The 21,591-nt window shown below is 33.8% G+C and overlaps 3 long non-coding RNA genes across 3 annotated transcripts; 2 read left to right on the forward strand and 1 right to left on the reverse strand.

Moving 5' to 3' along the window:
- Positions 1–5,866: 5,866 nt before the first annotated feature.
- On the forward strand, positions 5,867–7,100 carry LOC145051194 (uncharacterized). Its single transcript, XR_013683454.1, has 2 exons — positions 5,867–6,227; positions 6,718–7,100. It is a non-coding gene; the product is annotated as an uncharacterized LOC145051194 (long non-coding RNA).
- Positions 7,101–10,323: 3,223 nt separating this feature from the next.
- Positions 10,324–11,264, reverse strand: LOC145051195 (uncharacterized). The gene is made up of 2 exons (XR_013683455.1): positions 10,701–11,264; positions 10,324–10,605 (listed from the first exon to the last, which is right to left on the reverse strand). It is a non-coding gene; the product is annotated as an uncharacterized LOC145051195 (long non-coding RNA).
- Positions 11,265–14,801: 3,537 nt separating this feature from the next.
- LOC145051196 (uncharacterized) lies at positions 14,802–16,206 on the forward strand. Its single transcript, XR_013683456.1, has 2 exons — positions 14,802–15,431; positions 15,515–16,206. It is a non-coding gene; the product is annotated as an uncharacterized LOC145051196 (long non-coding RNA).
- Positions 16,207–21,591: the final 5,385 nt, after the last annotated feature.

A 21,591-nucleotide genomic window follows, 5' to 3' on the forward strand; every position in this document is an offset into this window, starting at 1 on the left:
TAGCTTGGCTTATTCAAGCCCAAAGCCCAATCCGTAGGCACAAAGTCAACTAGGAATCAAAGCCCAACACATGGCCGAATTTTCCAAATTGGGCCTAGGCCTATACATGGTCTCATTCTAAGACCCAACATCATATAATCATTAAGGCCCAAACTATGGCCCATCTATGGCCCAATTTTCCAAATTGGGCCTAAGTCCCTTACATGGGCCTTACCTTAGGCCCATTAAATTACTCTAGACCATTTGCTTGATCTTGGATAGCCCATTTAATAACCCAAACATCCAGGCCCAATAGAAAGGTCCAACAATAAACCCAAGTGAAATTAGGGTTTCTCATAAAATGATGATTAGGGTTAAGTTTCCTACTTAACCCATTAAGGACTTAATCCATTAAGTCCAATATTGCTTAGATTAATCTTTGCCAATGATTATTATTTAATATCTCAAGTTATTAAATAATTCTCGTGTGTGACACGATTAATTCTTAAAGTTAGGTTTTCATTGGCATTAGGGTATTTCAATCCAAATATTAGCCCATTTATCAATTTGTTAGCCTTTTATGACAATTAGGGCTTTATTGGGCCTAATTAGCCCACTAAAATCTTATTAAACCCATATGAGTTTTATTGGGTCCATTAGAGTCCATTAAGCTTCATTGGGCCCATTAGAGCTTCTTTGAGCCCATTAGGGTTTCTAGCACCCCAAACGAATCTATCACAAGAGGCAAAGCGCACCGCCACCCGACACGGTGGCCGGTGGCGGCAGCCACCACCCTACGGTGGTGGTTTAGAGTTTTCTTACTATTCTGACCAATACAATATTACAACGAGATAACCAAACACACACACTAACACACACAAAGCTACACACTCATAATGACACACACACACAACCACCCTATGGTGGCCGGTGGTGGTAAAAGGTGGCAGCCACCACCTCACGGTGGTGGCAGTGGCTTTCTAGGTTTTTCCCAGCCACACAAAATACACACACACGCACTTCGAAATATAGAGTACACTCTAGCCACCCACCTGGTGGCTCATGGCGGCGGTGAGAGCTATTTCACGGTGGCAGCGACACCGGAAAGTGGAAGGAATGGTGGCTGGTGACAAGATTAGCGATGACAACGATCGGAGATGGTGGCGCCAGAAATGCCTAACGACGGCAAACAGAGGGCGTCGTTGGGATGTAGCAGCCTCCTAAACGAAAACATTGGTGAATCTTGGTCTTCAATGGAATGGCAGCGGCGACATCTAGTCGCTATGGAATGGAATCGGAGGCGGCGGTCACGGCGGAAACATGATAGCAGCATCGACCAACAACGACAAAAGATGGTGGTGAAACCTCCGTTGAAGTGGTAGTGGCGATGTAACAGGAGGAAAGAAGAAGATGACGCCCGTTCTTGGTTCCCATCGGCAGTTGGACAGCGACGTGCTGGAGGATGGCTCCTGTCGACGACATGGACGATGGTGGCCACTCGGATCTTTGTCTGGTCGGAAAACTTGAAGGAATTGGGAGGCACAAGGGGGGGGGGGGGTGACGGTTGGAGATTGGTAAAGTGGCAGCTGAAGTTAGAGATATGGTTAGGGTTTGGAGGTGTAATGAGGGAAAGCAGGACACAGTCTTAAACCCCCGAATCCATAATACACTTCGACCCTTTTAACACAATTGGTCCCTCCATCCTAAAAGGCTTTCAATTGAAGTCCCAAATTTACCATATAGTCCTTTGGTTCCAAGAATTCTTCCAATCTATGTCCAAAAGATACCAAACGACCCTCAACCCTCAAAAGTCTTTACAATTTAAACCCCATAATTACACTTTAACCCTCGAAATCCAGTTTATAACATTTGGCATTAAAATACTCATAATAATTACGTCTCAGGGATTCCGAGTTTATTATTTATTTAATTGATTTCAAACGGAATGTTACAAAGTTGCTGGAGGGAAACTCTCTGTTCAGTTTATTTCCACTCATGATCAGATTGCATACATTTTTACAAAGCCTTTATCTTCTCAACGATTTGCTGATTTACTGTCCAAGTTGCAGGTCGTTACCTGGCCTTAGCTTGTAGGGGAATATTAGACAGTTTGTAATATAGCTAAGTAGTAGAAGGGTACAAAGTGTAAATATGTACTATATATATATATATATATATATATATATATATATATATATATATATATATTGTAATCGTATTCTTATCTCTATTCTAATAAAAGAATAGTTTTAATCTCCTTTTGACATGTGTCATGATATTAGGCTTCCTAATTAATACATATTTTATTCTTTTTTTGCCATATGTCACCATATTAAACCTATTAATTAATGCATGTCACTTGTCAACCTATTAATTCTCTATTTCAAATTTTAAAATTTTCACTTTAATTACAATAAATTAATAACAATGGAATACAAAATTCAAATAAAATTAATACAAATTATAAGGTGATATAATTTCACATATTTATTTAAATTAACGATTATAATTGATTAATAATTTTGTGTTCTAACTATTAAAGTTTAATTAATTTTGTAGCCGTGGTTTCACGGGTTATAAACTAGTATCTCTCTTCTTAATAAAAGAATCCTTAGTTACACGTGTCATGTCCTCCACCCAATTCTTCTCTAAGTTAAATTACTGTTCATCTTTATAATATAGAAGACTAGAACCCGATCAATTCTTTTCCTTCTTTCGTTATCCCAATAAATCAGGAAAGTCATTCATCTCTCCATAAAATCAAAATCAAAATTCAAATCCTCCCAAATTCAAGTAGTAATTTACGCACCGACATCGACGAGATATATGAATTGATTTGCTTATCTTTTTAATAGTTCTATTTCTTTCTCAATGGAAACCTGATGTCTTCATTTTGTCGATCAAACACTTATATGCTTGTCTTTGTTTTTGTAGGTTGCAATGAAGACGTTGTATGCTCCCGGTCTTTCTCTCTCTGCTACAAAATCGTTAAACCAATTGACGATAAATCATTAAACCAGATGAAGATAAGGATACTGCTCTGCATCTCTCTTATGTCTAGGTCAAGTTATATAATCTCTTTTTCTCTATATGACCACAAAATCTCAACCCAAACTTCTAGAGTCCACATTTGTTATCGAATTTACAACTTTGATTTTGTTAAGTTGAAAAAACTGTTGATCTTGAGTTTAATGTTATTATCTACTCATATTCTATTACATTCTAATCAGATTAGGTTACATCTAAAACTCATGTGAGTTGCCTACCAAATGTTCAATGAAATTCCTTTTAAATTTTGTGAAGCATGAAAGCCTAATCTTAATCAAGGTAGAGTCTGTCACAACCAGTTTTTGTTCTGCAAGACCTGTCTTTACTTTTTCTTTTGATTCATGTCCCCCTCACAGAGATTCGACGAGTCATTTCAATGGATCATAGATATCTAAAGAGACTTCAATACCCTGGTTTTTGTAGTTTGTGTTGATTATCATATACATAACTTCATAAACTTCAAGTATAATGAAGTAGCAAGAAAGATAATAGTTTTAAAATGGAAATTTTACGTACTTTTTTGTAAAATATTACTTTATTAGTTCACTAATTATTCGATTTATTTCTTTTCAAATTTTCAATGATCCTTTGATTGCAGGTGCCTTTTATACACAAAGTGAAAACTATAAGAATTGCTCATTTATTTCAACTTTCTGATGTTACTGCTAGGTAAAGGTGCATAATGCGTTCACAATAATGGATGCTGGAAAAGCCATTCCATATCCTTCACCTACATTACCCAATACATTTTCTTTTCAAGATCCAAGATTGTTGAGTGGCTAAGTGGGATGCATATGTTGTCAAAAAGGATCTCTTATTTATTTATTTACTTATTTATTTTTAATGTATTTATAGGTTTATGTTTGGTTTATACGCAGGTTTAGGACTAAGCCTTTTTGAAACCAATAGATTTTGTAGACCAAATTTACTAAGAGGTTCGAATAAGCTTGTCTTCAAGTATAAATGTTGGTTATCTTCAATCTTTGGTAGACTATACGGTCATTTTCATTTCTAAAATGATGTATGTGTGAAGTAAGTATAAAAAAAGAGAGTTTCTTGTTTGCAGCCGTCTAAAGTTAAGGTAAATGACCATTTTACCCTTATTTTTTGAGGGAGTTTTATTTTCATTTTCTATAATAATATTTTAACTTTTGCAATATATTGGTAACTTATTATGGTTTCTAATGTCATTTTTAAAGAGTTAGACTCTTCGTATATTGGTTTCTAATGTAATTTTTGCAATATATTGGTTACTTATAATGGTTTCTGGTCTTGATGTCAAGATCAAGAAAAAGAGTTTGATCAACTTGAAAGGTGATGTCGCATCCACTATGGTGACTATATGATTTGGAAAATGTATTATGTGCATCTTTACTTGGTGACATCCCCACATTACAAGCTGTTTAAAAAAAGACAGAAGAATTATAAAAAAAAAGAAGGCAAGACACCTAACAAGCTTGGAAGGACATTTACTAGGAGCATCAATACAATTCGGAGGGGTCTTTTTTTTTTTTTTTTTTTTTTTTTTTTTTTTTTTTTAAATTTAGATTAAAACTTCCATTTATATTAGTATTAAAACTTAGTATATTTGTATACCCATTTATTATTAGATGCATCTAGATCATAACACAAACATTACTTTCACTTCACATTGCAATCTTTTTATTAATTAGATGTATTTGTGATGGAAAAAATAAAGATTACAATATGGAAGACTAGGTGGAAAATAGGTTTGGTGTAAAAATAGAGGAAAAGGGCAATATGGTCTTTTTCGGGATAAGTTATAAAGAATGGGTTGGTTTGATGGGGGTATCTATTCTCAAACACAACGACAACAAAAGGAGAATAGGGTTAAGTGATATGGTAGTATGATCTTTTGATTAGCAAAATAGATAGCAGTCAAAGTCAAAATGATGAATGGTTTTCACCAGTGAAATTAAAAATTAAAAATTGAAGTCTTTTGAAGCTGTCAAATTAACTTTTATGATAAAAACATATATAAAGTAAATTTTATTATAATATTTATTTAAAAACGTCTTTTTTTTTTTAAATTTTTTTAATGTATATTATTTAAAATAGGAATTAAATAGTAAATGATGATTAAGAACCTTTTGTATTTCTGGGAAACTAACTACTATACATGTTTTTAGAATAATATAAAATCATTTTTGATGATTATGTAAATAATTAAATTCATTTATAAAAAAAAATTGATTTATGAAATATATAAAATTTGATTTATTTCACAAATTAAACTTAAAGCCCAAAAACAATATGGAAAACTTCTAAATTGAAAGTTTAATGCAATAGTAAATCCTGTAAAAGAAAAATTCAATGCACCATATAGTCTATTTAAACCCGAGTTTATTCATGATCAATGTGATGCAAATTTTTACTCATCCAGTGGTTTAGTAAATTGGTAATGCTATATTTCATTTATTTTTTCCAAGTTTAAAAGGAAAGTATAATTTGAATCCATACCAATTGAGTAAAATTAAAAACAATTGTATCTCTAACAAATTTGTTAATAGCAATTCCAATAAATCAGGACATGCATCGCAAGATATTTCATATTTGATTTTCACAAAGTCTCTCACAAATATTTTGTAGAAATTGAAGAACAATAGATCAAGATTTCCATGACTTTTCATTGTTAAACAAAATTTAAATCTTATTAATTTAATAAAAAAAAAATTTAAACTTTTACCCGTGGTTTCCACGGGTTGTAACATAGTATTATAATATACACATAATATTATCTTTTCTACGCCTTTCTTTGCCACATGGCATCTCGTCCTAAACCTTTAATTTTATTCCCGCCTATTCCTTAAACCAAAGTTAGAGTCACGTCCCTAAAAATCAGCACTAAAAATTAGAAGGTATTTTGAATCCTGGTATCTCGCCTGCTATCTCTCCTTATTGGCCTTCTTCGGAACTGATTTTTCTTTTGAAAACCAATTATTTCACCAAAATTGAAGTTTAAAAGGCACACTATCTGTATTGTATCTATCATCCTTATACCCAAGTTACTCTACCCGTCTTCAACGCCGCCTTCCTTGGCCACCACCGAACTAACCACCGTCACTGCGATATACTATCGGCGTCCCTATATCTGACTTTGAATCAACCTAGATCTAAACATTGCCCTCAAATCCAACGATTTCTCTGCCACCAGGTTCGCTCAGTACCGCTGATACTAGGTCCGCTAAAACAACCATAACTATATTGTGCAATTTCTTTTCTACTCTTTTTCTTTATGAAGTTCGCGTATATATTTTTATCATGTTTTATGGTATTTTCTTTATCTGGAAACACTGATTTTTTGACATCCTATGTTCAATTTTTTGGTGAAGAAACCTCTATCTACAAAGTACTGATCACTCGTTAGAGCATCTTTAATAATTTCTTAAATTTTGTTGACTTATTTGTTGTCTTAAGCCCGTTTTCTTGGTGCTTTCTGTAACACCATTTATTGTTTTAGTTGGAATGATTTTGTGATTAAATTAGAATCATTTCGTTAATCTTGCATTTTGATTTTTTTTTCATTATGCTCGATTTGATATTGTAGGTTGAGGTGAATATTTTTTTAATGGAATTCTATCGATCTCCGTTCTGGTATTTTGTTTGGTATTCTGAAATTGTGTAAATTAAAAAAAAATCTAATCTTATATAAGCACTATAACTCTACAGGGTAATGATTGTTATTTTTCCGTTTCGATTTTGAAGACCAAACAGGGGATGTGCTAAAGTGTCGCTGTGCTACTCTCTCACAATAGGTAATCATACTTGTGTATTTTTGTTTTCTCATTTCCCATTTTCACAAGTTCTCGAGCTTTTCAACAAGACAAATAGAATCAACATGCTTTGTCAGGCTATTTATGTTTTAATCATTGATATTGTTAGTATAAACTGAGACAAGGTTCATAGTTGTTATGACTTTATTGATTCATGTGTGTTTGGTAGGAGTCGAAGATTCATGTGTAGGGTCAATTGCAGAACTTTAGCGATGTGTGTTTAGTCACATACCAGTTTATTACACGGTTTAAAATGAAAAGGTGCATATGTGTTGGTAACCGTCACCCATCCCCTAGGTTACATTCTTAACTTTTCTGCCATTTTTTGTGTTCAAATCTTGCTGTCAAATGCAAGAAATAGCAATCTATATTCATTTTTTGTGCTAAATTGTTACTGTCAAATTCAAATCACTCACTATCTAATAAACCAGACTGGCTTATTATATGAATGAGATTAGAAGGAGAGTAGGTAGCCTAAAGCTTCCAACAGGACCATACGAAATGTTATAGCAATATACAATAATTATTGTGTTAAAATGCTGTTATCTAATGCAAAAAATAGCAATCTACATTCAGTTTTTGAGTTAACATGTTGCAGTCTAATGCAAAAAATAGCTATCTATATTTGTTTTTTGTGTTAAAATGTTTTTATAAAATACAAAAAATAGCAATGTATATTTATTTTTCGTGTTAAAGTATTGCTGTCACATGCAAAATATATCAATGAATAGCCGACATGGGAAATTTCCGCCCAGGTTGGTCAACAAATTACCCTTATTACAACCATGGTCAACAATCAAAGAGAATGTAGTAAAATTTTCTGCAACAATCGCTAACATGGTGGTGTTGTTGCTACTTATATAGAGGTTGGTTTTGTTCGAATAAGGTACCAGACGGTCTTAAGTTGTAAGTTCAAGTTTATTTGAAGATATTCAAATCATGAGCATCTTTGAGAGGAAGTGATTGATAACTTCCCTACATGTATCAATTCATTCGTAAGGTCCATAAGATGGCTTTTGAACAACCCAACCTTTTACTTTGAAAGATGTAGATTTGGTTTAGTTTGATTTGTTTAAATAAAGCATAGGTTTTTCAATTTAATCCTAGGGGTTAGATTTGGAACTCAATTCAACTTATGACCTTTTTTTTTTTTTTTTTTTTTTTTTGGTTCTTTTTGGTTTTTTTTGGTCTTTTTTTAGTAACCCAATTTGTTAGATAAACAACATAGATCTCGATTGAACAATTTAAATTAGAAATTTTGCCAAAAAATTAAAGTTCTATGACTTATCTAAAGACAAAATTGCAAAAATGGTCCCTGTGGTATGCATTTTTTTGGGGTTTTAATCTAAACCTCGACTTTTTTGGTTTCATGGTCCTTTTCAACTAGTTTCATTGTGAAATTGGTCCCTGTTAAACTTGAAAAGACCAATCTACCCTTTTAGTTTGTTTTTTCATTTTCTTTAATAGTTTATTTTTATGTTTTATTTATATATGACAAAATTGCAAAATGGTCCCTGTGGTATGCAAATTTTTGGGGTTTTAGTCCAAACCCCGTGTTTTTTGGATCCTTGGTCCTTTTGGACTGGTTTGTATGTGGAATTGGTCCCTGGACTTAACTGCCGTTAAATAGGATCTGTTAAGCCCCCTCATGTGCCTCACACGTGAGGGTAAATTCGTCATTTCATATCTAAGGGACCATTTTTGCATAACCTGTTTTTTGGCTTATTTGACATTTACCCCTCATTTACTTTCCCCAACACTAGCAACTCCCTTCAGCTCCATTGAACCTGCAAATAATAGAGGACACCTCTCTCTCTCTCTCTCTCTCTCTCTCTCTCTCTCTCTTTCTCTCCCTCTCTCTCTCTCTCTCTCTTGTTTGTTCATGAACTCAGGTTTCTATTAACTAGTTAAGATACGTTCTTCACTAATCTATTCATCTTTTAGAAACAAAAATTCAAGGTTCAGTATTAAAAGACACACATACACCCGAAAAACATATCCAACGCACAACACATTGATTCAACAAACTGCACACACTGACTCAACTTGTTATCAGTTTTCACACACTGATGAACTTGATTCAACACACACACACATTGATGAACCCAAATATCGAACACCATACCGACCAGTTGCACCTACGATCATACACATCACCCCTTCTTTCACCTTCATCTCCCAACAGTTCCCCACCACTGTACAAACCACTTTTACAATCGATTTTTTCAGATACAAAAAGGGGAAACATCATTGGTATGATCTAAAATCAAAATCAAACCTACAATAAAACCTGTTGTAGAGCCGGTGATTTCCCCACCTAGATTAGTCAATCTCCAATTATAGAAGCACAATGCTCCAGCACATGCACCTGTAATCGTCATTACCTGCTCCTACAGAATGTTCTGGACCGAGCATCGTTTTCCCCTTCTCTGTTCAAGTTCTAAAAAACGTAACCAAAAACTTCTCCAATGAACACGAACTGGGTCATAGTGGATTTGAGGTTTTTTTACAAGAATCAAGAACACGAGAGAAAATAGCGAGTTTATGTGAGGATTTAGGGTAAAGAAGGAAGGAGCAGGCGTATTGGCGATGATGAGAGGGAAAACGGGTTAGGGCAAAGAAGGGAAGGAGCAGACAACGATGGTGCGAGATAAGGAAACAAACGGTAGTATGCACGCCCCTTACTCGCCTTGCAATCAATACAAAAATCGATACTTGGAAAATGATGATAGTTCGATTGAGTACCAGAGGATTTCTTATTTGAACTAGATGTAGAAATCGTGAATTTCTTTTTTGCGTGCTTCTGATCACCAAATTCTTTATGAGAGAAGGGGAATATTGGTTATTGTTTAATTGGTTTTGTGTTTGTTGAGAGAGAGAGAGAGAGAGAGAGAGAGAGAGAGAGAGAGAGAGAGAGAGAGAGAGAGAGATGTAAATCAGTAAATGAGGGGTAAAGGTCAAATAAGCCAAAAAATGGGTTATGCAAAAATGGTCCCTTACATATGAAATGACGAATTTGCCCTCATGTGTGAGGCATATGAGGGGCTTAACAGATCCTATTTAACGGCAGTTAAGTCCAGGGACCAATTCCATATACAAACTAGTCCAAAAGGACCAAGGATCCAAAAAACACGGGGTTTGGACTAAAACCCCAAAAATTTGCATACCATAAGGACCATTTTTGCAATTTTGTCTTTATATATTAATATTAAAAACAAATAAATAATAGGGCCCACTACTCTCTCTCTCTCTCTCTCTCTCTCTCTCTCTCTCTCTCTCTCTCTCTCTCTCTCTCTCTCTCTCTCTCTCTCTCTCTCTCTCTCTCTCTCTCTCTCTCTCTCTCTCTCTCTCTCTCTCCTTACATAAATCAAGCATTCAAGAACCCCTTCCCATTTACAGAAATCATTTCCTCTCCATTGCAATGAATTTGAAGGATCAATGGACGGCTTTATCTCCAGAAGTGCTTCTAAATCACCATTGAATACAAATTGAAAACACAAGCTAAATAAAAGAACAAGAACAACTCTTGAGTTTCTCATTTCAAACATTTGAAGTCAAATTCCTAAACAAAAATAGTTTTTAGATGATTTCCATTTAGATGATTTCCTGCAAGATTAAACACATGGAGATTCTTCAAATTGGATAATGAATCGGGTATTTTTCCAAACATCTGATGAAACCCAATGTCAAGAACCCTAAGGTTTTCCAAATCTCTGAAATTAGAGTTTAAATTTCAATTGAGCATGTTTCCTTCGAGATCAATTACTTCCATCTTCTTCATTCCCTAAATTTCATCAGGAATTTCACCACTTCAATAATTGAACAAGAGCGATAAGATTGGAAGTTCTGAAAGCTTTGAGATAACATTTGAAAACTTACCCATCAATTTCCAAATACGACCCACACATTTTTTCTCGATTTGGTGGAAACAACCGGCCAAGCGGTGGCTCTTGATGAACCAATTTGTAAAACGGTAGAATTACCAGGCGTAAATCTCTGGGAATTAGAACCTATTGAAGATGGTTTTGGGGGAGAGTAGGCGGAGCAGGTGGTGGAGGTGGATATGGATTTCATCTTTGCTTTTATCAGTAGTGGGTACATCAAGACCCTCGTTTATATTTATTTCAACAGTTTCTACAGGAAGATCTTCAGAAAGAAGTTGTTCTTAGATGTCGTCCCATGTAACCTGAGCTTGAGGTGGACTCGATGAAGATGAAGAACTCGACCTGTTTGTATTATTAAATGATGAAGAAGGCCCAACAGTAGAAAAACCCTCAGAACAAAAACACGAGTCATCCTTTCCCTTTTTTCGAGATGATTCTGATACCTTGAAAACAAACGAATACAAAGTTCTTATTTTTGATGAGGGAGAGGTAAGCAGAGGGGAATAAGATGAGGGAGAGGTAAGCAGTTAGGTTTGTCACTGAAAGCACCTGTCTGAGAGAGAGATGGGTCCCTTCTTAATTTGATTTAACATTTATATTTAAATAAATAAAAAAAAATTGAAGTAAATGAAAAAACAAATTAAAAGGGTAAATTAGTCTTTTCAAGTTTATCGGAGACCAAAGTTACAATGAAACTAGCTTAAAAGGACCGTGAAATCAAAAAAGTCGAGGTTTGGACTAAAACCCCAAAAAAATGCATACCACAGGACCATTTTTGTAATTTTGTCTTTATCTAAATAAGTTAAAATAATAAGAAAAAACTATTTCGAGTTAAAAAGAGAATTACAATTATAAGTTAATCTATGAAATAAAATTCAAAATTTCTAATTTTAAGTAGTGCAAACTCGACTTATTTTATTTGTTTTTATATAATATTACTTTCTCTCATTAATCTTGAATTAAGTAATATTACATAAATTAATATATTATCAACCGTTGTGTTTGTGTGTGCCTCCTGTTATATATGGGTGTGATTGCAAAAGATGTAATATGTATGTAGTTGTGAGTGTAGTTGTTATCTGTGTGAATGTGTGTGCACAATGAACTGGCCTTTTAGAATTTTATATTTCCATCATTTTGTTACAAACAAATCATCTAAATTTGTAAATTAATAGATGTTTGAAAATCATTAATTAATATTATGTCTTCGAAGTATCAATATTCTTTTAATTTGTTAACCATGGTTTCCACGGGTTATAACTTAGTATATATATATATATATATATATATATATATATATATATATATATATATATATATATATATATATATATATATGACTTAGGGAATATGTGGCTGTCATGTATCTACGCTTATATAATCCTATGGTCACGTGACTTACTAAATTAATCAAATTTAGTAACCATGATATCTCTTTTACTATTCTTCCTTAATCATGCGCCTTACTAAATTGATCAAATTTGTGTTTTTTTATTCATTGTGTCTAAGAATTTAAAACATTAAAAGTCAGTGACTATTTAATCAACCCTACTAAATTCTAAATGAAAATTAAAAGAATAAAAGATAAAAGAAGAACATGTGATAACTCAATCAAGATTTTCACAAAATCATTGGATATAGTTTTTCAATTGAAAGACAAAATGTTTGAGTTATATTCGTTAAAAAAATATTGGTTTTTATTTTCTCTATCAACTTCAATGATTATTTGCAATAAAAATATATATAATTGATATTTTTCATTCCATAATTGAACTTAATTCAATGATATTATATTAATACAAAACTACGAGAAAATGAAATTGAATTTGTTTTGTTTAAAACTACGTCGTTTAAAAGGTTCTATACCTAAACTTAGGTACATTACAACTATATATATATATATATATATATATATATATATATATATATATATATATATATATATATATATATATATATATATCATTGTATATTTTTATTAAAATATTATAATTTGAAATATATAGAGTTAAAATAGTTAAATTATTTTCCGAATACCACTGCAACCATTTAACTTTAATATGTTCTATGTTTCACATTTGTAGGCGAAGTAAATTTTCTTTTATAAAAAATTATTAACGCTTAAATTTTCATGTATAAATACCTTAAGAGTAATATATAGAGAAAATGACAAAAATAGCCATTTACACTAATTACATTACAAAAATAGCCAACAAAATCGAAATTGCAAAAATAGCCCCCAATTTCGCAAATGGAAATGCCCCATCTGCGAAATCACCATTCCATCTGCGAATGTACAAGCAGCTAAAGCACAACTGTGCTTTAGCTACTTCTACATTCGCAGATGGTTTTATTTTTTTATTTTTTATTTTTTTTCTCTATATATAGGGTAAAATCGCAGATGGAAATGCCCCATCTGCGATTTACTCTCATCCCATCTGCGAAATTGTGAATTTTTTTTTAGTTTGACTATGAAATCAATTGGTTTGACTACGAAATCATTTTGCTATATAAAAAGTTTTGTAGAAAATTATCATTTTGGTTGTTATTTGCTTAGGAACTTTCTCTAAAATTTGCTCTAAAAATGATTGAATATTTGGTTTGTCTTGTAACCGGTGGGAGATGACAAGTTAATGGAACTAATATGGAATACGTATGTCCACATGGAGGTATTTCTGAATTTGCTTTGATATTTTCTGAATATATTAGTTATAGTGATTTTGTATCTTTGGTAAGAAGCAAAATTGGTTTGTTAGACAAATATAGAATTGGTCTTCGTTTCCACCATCCTGAATTGAATTATTATATAGCTATAGTTGAAGACATGGATGTTAGAATGTTGATAAACATAATCAAATGTAGTGGAGGAAGGGCTGTGAAAGTGTTTGTGGTGGTTGATGAAGTTGAGGAGGTTAATGGGGGTGGTGAAATTGGAAACCAGCTTGTTGGTAATTTATGCAGTTATAAAGGGAGCAACGATCCGATAGGTACTTTCAATACTTCTAGTGTACCTCAGTTTCATAGTGTTGCTGAAAATGTTAATGTTAGTTATTCACCTATTCACTATGTGGATCCTGAGAATTACAAGCATGTTGGTGATGATGATGTTGGTACTTATCTTAATGATGTGGGTGGTTGTTGTGATGATGTTGCCGAACACGAAGTTAAAGTTATAAATAGGCGTGTGGTAGATAAAACTAAAAAAAAAATTCAAGTAAAAAAAATGAAAAAAAATCATGTTTACGGGCATTATGTTGATGTTGGTGATGTACGTTTAGATATAACCGAGCTACAAAGCAATTCCGATAGAGATGAGTTGGGTGATGAAGTTAAAGCTAAGTTTCCCGATAACCTTTTTCACGGTATGCCCCCTGTACCAGAATGCCCACTTGATCTTAATGAAGATATTCCAACACAGATGGTAGACATGAATCTTCAAAAGATTCAATGTGAGAGTATATTTAAGAACAAAGAACTTTTAAAGCGGTGTTTGGTAAAAAATGTCTTCGAGAAGGTTTCCAGACGAGGACAAGTAGATCCACCAAATCAAGGTATGAAGCTGTGTGCGTTTTGAAAAATTGTTCTTGGTTACTAAGAGCAAAAGCAATTAAAAATTCTGATGGACTTTTCCAAGTGAAGAAATTTGTTGATGTACACACATGTTCTTCAACATTTTTGCAACCTAATCATCGACAAGCAAAACAAATATGTTTTGGCCTTTTGGGTGAATATGTTGCTAATGTTTTGGCTGAAGACTATAGTAGAGTTTATCGGGGAAAAGATATTGTTAATGATATGAAGGCTCAATTGAATATCAATATCTCATACCATTATACATGGCCTGCGAAGCAATATGCATTGTTGTCGTTAAGAGGTACGAAAGATGATTCTTTTACCAAATTTCCGACGTATTGTCACAACTTGGCCAAACATAATCCGGGTACTGTCACACATATTAAAACAAATGCTGATGATCGCTTTGAGTTTTTGTACGCCGCACTCGGTTGCTCGGTTAGTATTATAATATTATATTAATTTTTTAATATTTATTTTGGTGTATTTGAATAGATATACAATGTATTGTAGGTACGCGCTTTTGTCAATTTTTGTAAACCGACCCTAGTAGTAGATGGAGCTCACCTAAAGGGCGGGTTCAAAGGTACCATGTTACTTGCAGTTACTAAGGACGGACAAAACCAAATATTACCGGTTGCATATGGTATATGCAAAAATAAGTGTACCGATTCTTGGACATGGTTTTTTCAAAAACTACGTGATTGCATAGGAAATATGCAAGAGCTTACAATTATATCTGATAGGTCTCCATCTATAGCAACATCCGTTGCCAACATTTTTCCTCACGCTCATCATGGAATATGTGGTGTCCATTTGTATTTCAACATAGTATCTAGACTCGGCAAGAGTAAAACGGTTAAAGGAATTTTTTGGGAGGCGTGTAGGCGTACACAGTTGATGCTTTTGATGCTGCCATGGATGTTATGAAAAAGACAAAAAGAACCAGTATGGGAGTACTTAAAAAGTATAAATCCAGAAACTTGGTCAAGGGCACATTTTAAAGGGAACCGATACAATCTTATGTCTTCCAACAGTGCGGAGTCTATAAATGCATTATCTAGACACGCACGTAAAGTGCCAATACTTATGTTGATCGATTTTTTTCGTGCTACAATGCAACAATGGTGGTTTCAAAAACGTAACTTTGCAGGTATTAAGTAAATTTTTAATATTAATGTTTTATTAATTTTGATGTTATTGATCTTAACTTCTTCATTTTGGCTCTTTTTTTAGCGGAAGCAACAACAATACTTACCCCTTGGGCGGATGAAGTTGTAAAAGAAAACAAGAAAACCTTTACCAAATGGGATGTTCGCATGATCTCAAATACGAAATGCGAGGTCAAAAAGGGGGCACAAAATGTGATTGTTGATTTCCAACATATGACATGTACATGTAGGCATTGGCAACTTGATGTGATACCTTGTGGTCATGTCATAAGATGTTTAACAGTGAACAATTACCAACACTGCTCGAGGTATGCATTAAATGCTTACTTTACCAAAACACTGAGGAAAACATATGAGGAATCAATAAACCCTCTGCCAAAGCCATCCGAATGGGAGATCCCCGATGATTTGATGATTGTTAAGCCACCAATAATGGATAAACGTCAGCCAGGTAGGCCAAGAAACACAGACCGCATTCCATCCCAAGGCGAGGGTCCAATTATAAAAGAGCGTTCTACATGTGGTCAAATAGGACTCACGAAAAATAATTGTACTGGAAGGGCGTCCGGTAGCGGAGCACGTCACATAATTTCTACTGCAAAAATGGCATTTAATATTGGTGGTTTAGCGAGTTGCTCACAAACCTATAACGCTGATTTTGATATAAAACAACCTTGAAATGAAGACTAATGATGAGTTGGTAACTTATTATGTATTGTAATATTTTTATTAAATCTTACAAGACATTGCTATGCTTTCATATTGGCAACTTGTTATTTAAAAAAAACAACAAACGATCCTTTTGCAACCTAATCTGTATAATGATAATATTACAACAATTTTGTAACTAATTTTTAAACTCAGGGAACTGCAATGGGTACTTCTCTTTCTCCATTGTTATATAGTCATCCCTAATTCTCATTTTGTCTTCCAAACGATCCTTTTTTACCATAATGTTTATCAACTGCTCATCCTTCTCAGCAAGCCGTTTTTCAGTCGTTTTGATTGCCTTCTTACTCTTTTTTATCCAATCTTTATGCTCTTTGATTTTATTTTTATTGAGGTCTATCCATTCTTGAGCTTGTTTGCATTCCGATGCAATATCATTAGCAAGTTGAATGAGAAGTCGGGATGACTCTTTGTCCTCTTCTTGTTGTTCTTCAGCCTTCTTCAATTCTTCAAAATTTTCATGTGACATATATGGCCCGGCTGAAGAGGGTGTAAAAAAAGGGTCTACCGAATCACAGTAGTAACAATCTATTTCGTTGCATGAGCAAACTTCGAATTTGTGTGAGGAACTCATAATAAAGTCTACATTGTAATAAACTTTTGCTATAAGTGGTATTTATACATACTAGACAGTAGTGACAAGTCACTGTAGTAACCTGCAAATCGTAGTGGAACCCTTAAGTGGCAAGACATAAATGACAGTTTGACATGATAAATCACCGCATAAAGTTGAAAATCGCAGTCCAAATGTAACCATTTCATAGTCAAAGTTTTAATTCATAGTCCTGTTATTTATATAAATAGATGTTTAAGATCTAAAAACCAAACACCCAAATCACCTAAACGAAACGAACTCCCATTATTAGAAATGTCGTCGAATGCAGCAAGTTCTTCGAATGAAGTACCTGGTTCCAATTCTGAAAGGCCATGGACGACAAACGAGGTGTTAGTTCTAACACGATGCTGGCTAAGTGTTAAGGATGGTGTATCGTTACTTGCTCCCCCACATTGCCTAATTGGTGATGAATGGACTCGCATAACATCTTTGTTTAACCATGAGATGGGAGAAGGACAAAAAAGAGAAAAATCAGATGTTGTTACTAAGTGGATGGATGTAAAGGAAGAAGTGACATGGTTCAATCGAGCATGTAATTATGCGAAAAGTAACAATGTTCGTTATCGGGACGAAGAAGAGTTCTTGGAAGTTGTTACAGATTTTTACATCTGTGAGCATGACGGCAGAGACTTCGAATATGAGGAAGTTTGGAAGGTTGTTAAAAATAAACAGTATTTCATGTAGACCGCTCTAATTTATGTTCAGAATAACCCATGTACTTGTGTTTTACGTTAATGCTTTGTTCGTATTATGTCGTTGTTTTTCATGTAATTGTTGTAATGTTTGTAATGGTTCATGGAATCCTTGTTAGTAATGTATTCTAATGTATTGTGAAAACTAATGCAATGGACATTTATTAATTCAAATTAATCATACGAGTTGCTCACATAATAAACTAAAATAGATTTTAAACAAACGAAATACATACAAAATACATACGAAATACATGAAAATAACCTAGTACATGAAAATAACCTAGTACTCACATAATAAACTAAAATAGATTTTAAACAAACGGGATATATTTCAAAATATTCCAAGGGGCTTCAAACTGGAATTCCAACCCGTTACTTAATGACTTGTATTCCTCCTTCGCAGCTTCGCAGCTTCCAAGATGACCTCCTCAGTAGCATTTAAACGGGTGTCGTCAATTTTGGTATAAAGATCGTTGAATAATAGAACTTCGGTTTTCATTTCATACCATCTTGCTAAGATGTCTAGTTCGTCACAATCGTTTCTTGTAGCCATTCGGTTTTCAGCATTGAAAATATTGGTTAAACGGCTCCAAAACATTGGATCGTTCAACTTGCTTGTCTCGTACACATGAATATAAGCACGTGTAAGAACCAAGAACTCTTCATTGCTCCATGATATAGAACTCATTTTGATTGAAACAAAGAGAGTAGAATCTAAAAAACAATATTTGAACAGCTGTATTGGTTGTTTAGTAAACTATTTATTTAACTTAATGTCAATTTATAGTAGTTTCTACACAAAATCGCAGTCCAATCTTCTAATATGTCTGCAATTCATAGTCAAAATTAACTGACGAATGCAGTGTACTATACTTATAACACAACAGATCACTGTTCGAGTTGACAAGTCATCCCCCGTCGAATGACAACACAATACATTGCTGCTTGAATTGACAAGCCATTGCACCAGGAAAATAAGGACTCATTATAAATAGATTTTAATATCCGTTGTAATTATATCGTATTACTTCTCCCCATGCAATTATGGACTCACCACATATATGGAGGAACGCAGAGGAGGTCGCTTCGGTTCAAGCTTGGATTATAACTGTAGAGGAGGATTTTCCACCGGGTCCCCCACAAGTTCGTGCTGGATCATTTTGGTCTCGTGTCTGTCATTTGTTTCACCGTTTAATGGGGCGTACTCAATATCGAAGAAGAAGAGATGTCAAAGCGAAGCTTCTGGATTTGAAAATAAAGGTGAAACAATTTCAACGTATTTATAACGAGTTGGATAACGAACATGCAAATACAGATGAAGACATTCTACGAAAGGTGGCTTTGGAACTATACCGTTTTGAATATGATGGTAGCGAGTTTGCCCACTTAGATACATGGAATCTTTTAAAGAATGTCCCTTATTTTTAATATGCATGTTGGTTAAGTTAATTGTTTTTCGTTATTTAAGTTGCTTGTTGTTGTATGTGTGTAGTCGTTACTATTTAATAAACGTCCATTTCTTTTAACGTATGTTGTTTCCTCAATCGCCAATACATAATACGACATAAAATAAATAACTAATACATAATACGCCATAAAATATAAATGGGGTACATAAATAACTAATACATAATACGACATAAAATATAAACAGGGTACATGAATAACTAATACGTAACACGACACTAAAATAAAAACGGGGTGCATAAAAAACTAATACATAATACTACATAAAATATAAAGGTGCTACATGAATAACTACTGCATTGAGGGAGGTAACATGACCATCGTTTCATTTGGTATTTCCCAATGCACATGTGATGGTATAGTATTCACCAACTCAGATCCATATGCAAGTCGATACACAAAATTAGTGAACTTGTAATCAACCATTCTGTGAATGGATTCAGATGTACGGGTTCTTAGACATGCTATAGCGTGGCCACATGGTATACCGCTTTTTTGCCATTTACCACAACTACATACCCTTCGTTCAAGTTGTACGTTGGTGGTGGCAAAATTGTCATCGACTTCAAATGTATCCCCATACAAACGTCTTGCCTTCCAATTATAAAACTTGTTGAGACATTTTTGAACCTTACTCTCAACGTAAAGGGTCAACCCACTAGACAATCTCCCTGTAAAATTTGATATTTTAATAAAAATAATAGGACAATAAAAAAACTAAATATAACAATCTCCCTTACCCGCCACTTCAGCCCGTTCACCATACTTTGATTGTATCGACGTAGTGATTAACTCAATTATCGTTGTTATAGGAAACTCACGTGTGGATATAATTTGCAAAATTTCAGGGACGTCAATCGATTTAACATTGTAACGTATTTTTGGGAAAAATGTTTGTGTCCATTTTGAAATCGGTATATCGTCAAGCCAGTAAATTGGACTCCTAAGCAAGGTGCAGAAAGGTGGTTTCCTACATGTACTTTGCAACCTTTCCAAACACAAGTAAAAATCATCAACGCTATATGCATTGCATGACTTCCAAAACAACGATTCGACTTCCGTATTGTTATGTACGACAGACTCACGTATTTTTCGAGCTATATCTTTAGGACAATATCCATGATCGGAATCTGGGTAGGCACTCTGAACACCAAAGTCTATTTTATCACACAGGTTGCTTATGAAACCAACCTCTATGTCCTCACCTATACAATCTTTTAACCTCATCATGAACCATCTCCATGATTTTTCACACTCTAAGGTTCCCAAACCAACTGCTAAGAGTAGTGGTTCATGATTTCCATCTAAAGCCACTATGAAGTACATTGTTGTCAGATAGCTCCCAAGAAGGGGTAAATAACCCACATATATCAGCGGTATCATGCACCTAAGGAAGGTACGAATCTATATAAAAACGAACACATATTAGTGATAAGTAAAAAGTAATCGAGATACATTACCATGAAATATTGTATAACTCAATAAAAGAAGTATGTTATACCACGCAACCTAAAGCCACAAAACAAAATTGAAAGTGGTTGGTATTTGTTTTCTTAATGGCTGTGAAGGTATTAGGATTTGTTCTTTGAAGGTTATGCAAGAAAATTGGTAGTTGAGAAAAGCTTCTTTCGCTGTAAGTACTCATTTTCAAAACCGATGAAAGTGCTCTACAATCATCACACAAATGTAATATCACACAAATGCAATTATAAATAGAAAATATTGTATCTCTACTGTTCAAAATTCATAGTTTAACTTTTTAAATTCATAGTCAAACCAATTAATTTTATAGTCAAATTTCACTGACCGACATGACAATACTACAAAATGTACTTGTCTGCAGTTCATAGTTCAACTTTTTAAATTCATAGTCAAACCAATTAATTTTATAGTCAAACATCATACATCGACAAGAAAAGACAAGACAACAAAATGTACTTGTATGGATTTCGTAGTTCAACTTGTTGAATTCATAGTCAAACCAGTTCATTTCATAGTAAAAAAGAATTGTCTGTAATATGATTTCTTCTATAAATGGGTGTTACTCACTATGAAAAATTTAACTGAGAAAGTAACTCCGATTTAAAAGAAAAAGAAGGCTAATGGCATACTGCAATTGTGGAGGAGAACGTATCGTTAGGATTTCGGGTACAGCTAAAAACCCAGGAAGATTGTTTTACGCTTGCCCATATTTGGTATCATGTTGTTAACCTCATTCAAATTTAAACCCTCGTGTTTACATGACAAAAATTTATTTTCTTACTGTCAATGTTAAATTTAACAGAGACCAAAATGCGGGTTTATCAGTTGGGTCGATGAAGAGAAGGACCAATCATCTATGGTAATAGCTAAAGTAGCTAACTCTAATAAGCTCTTTCAATCAGAAAATAAGAAGTTAAAGATAGCGTTGGTTTGTAGTTGGGTGTTGTTCTTGGCAGTTCTTATTTACAAGTTGTAAGCTTTTTAATATTGTTTTTATGGTTTTGAAGTTGTTAGGTCAATAAATTGTTGTATTTGTACTTATGTTTAGAACAGTGTACTTTTAATGTTAAAACAAATGTTGTAGTCGTTCTTATGTTGTATGTATTGATAAGTTATTAGTAGGTCATTAATTTGTTGTAATTGTCGTAACGT

This window comes from Lactuca serriola, chromosome 5, assembly GCF_051521515.1.
Source record: "Lactuca serriola cultivar US96UC23 chromosome 5, Lser_US96UC23_V15, whole genome shotgun sequence".
Classification (NCBI taxonomy): Eukaryota; Viridiplantae; Streptophyta; class Magnoliopsida; order Asterales; family Asteraceae; genus Lactuca; species Lactuca serriola.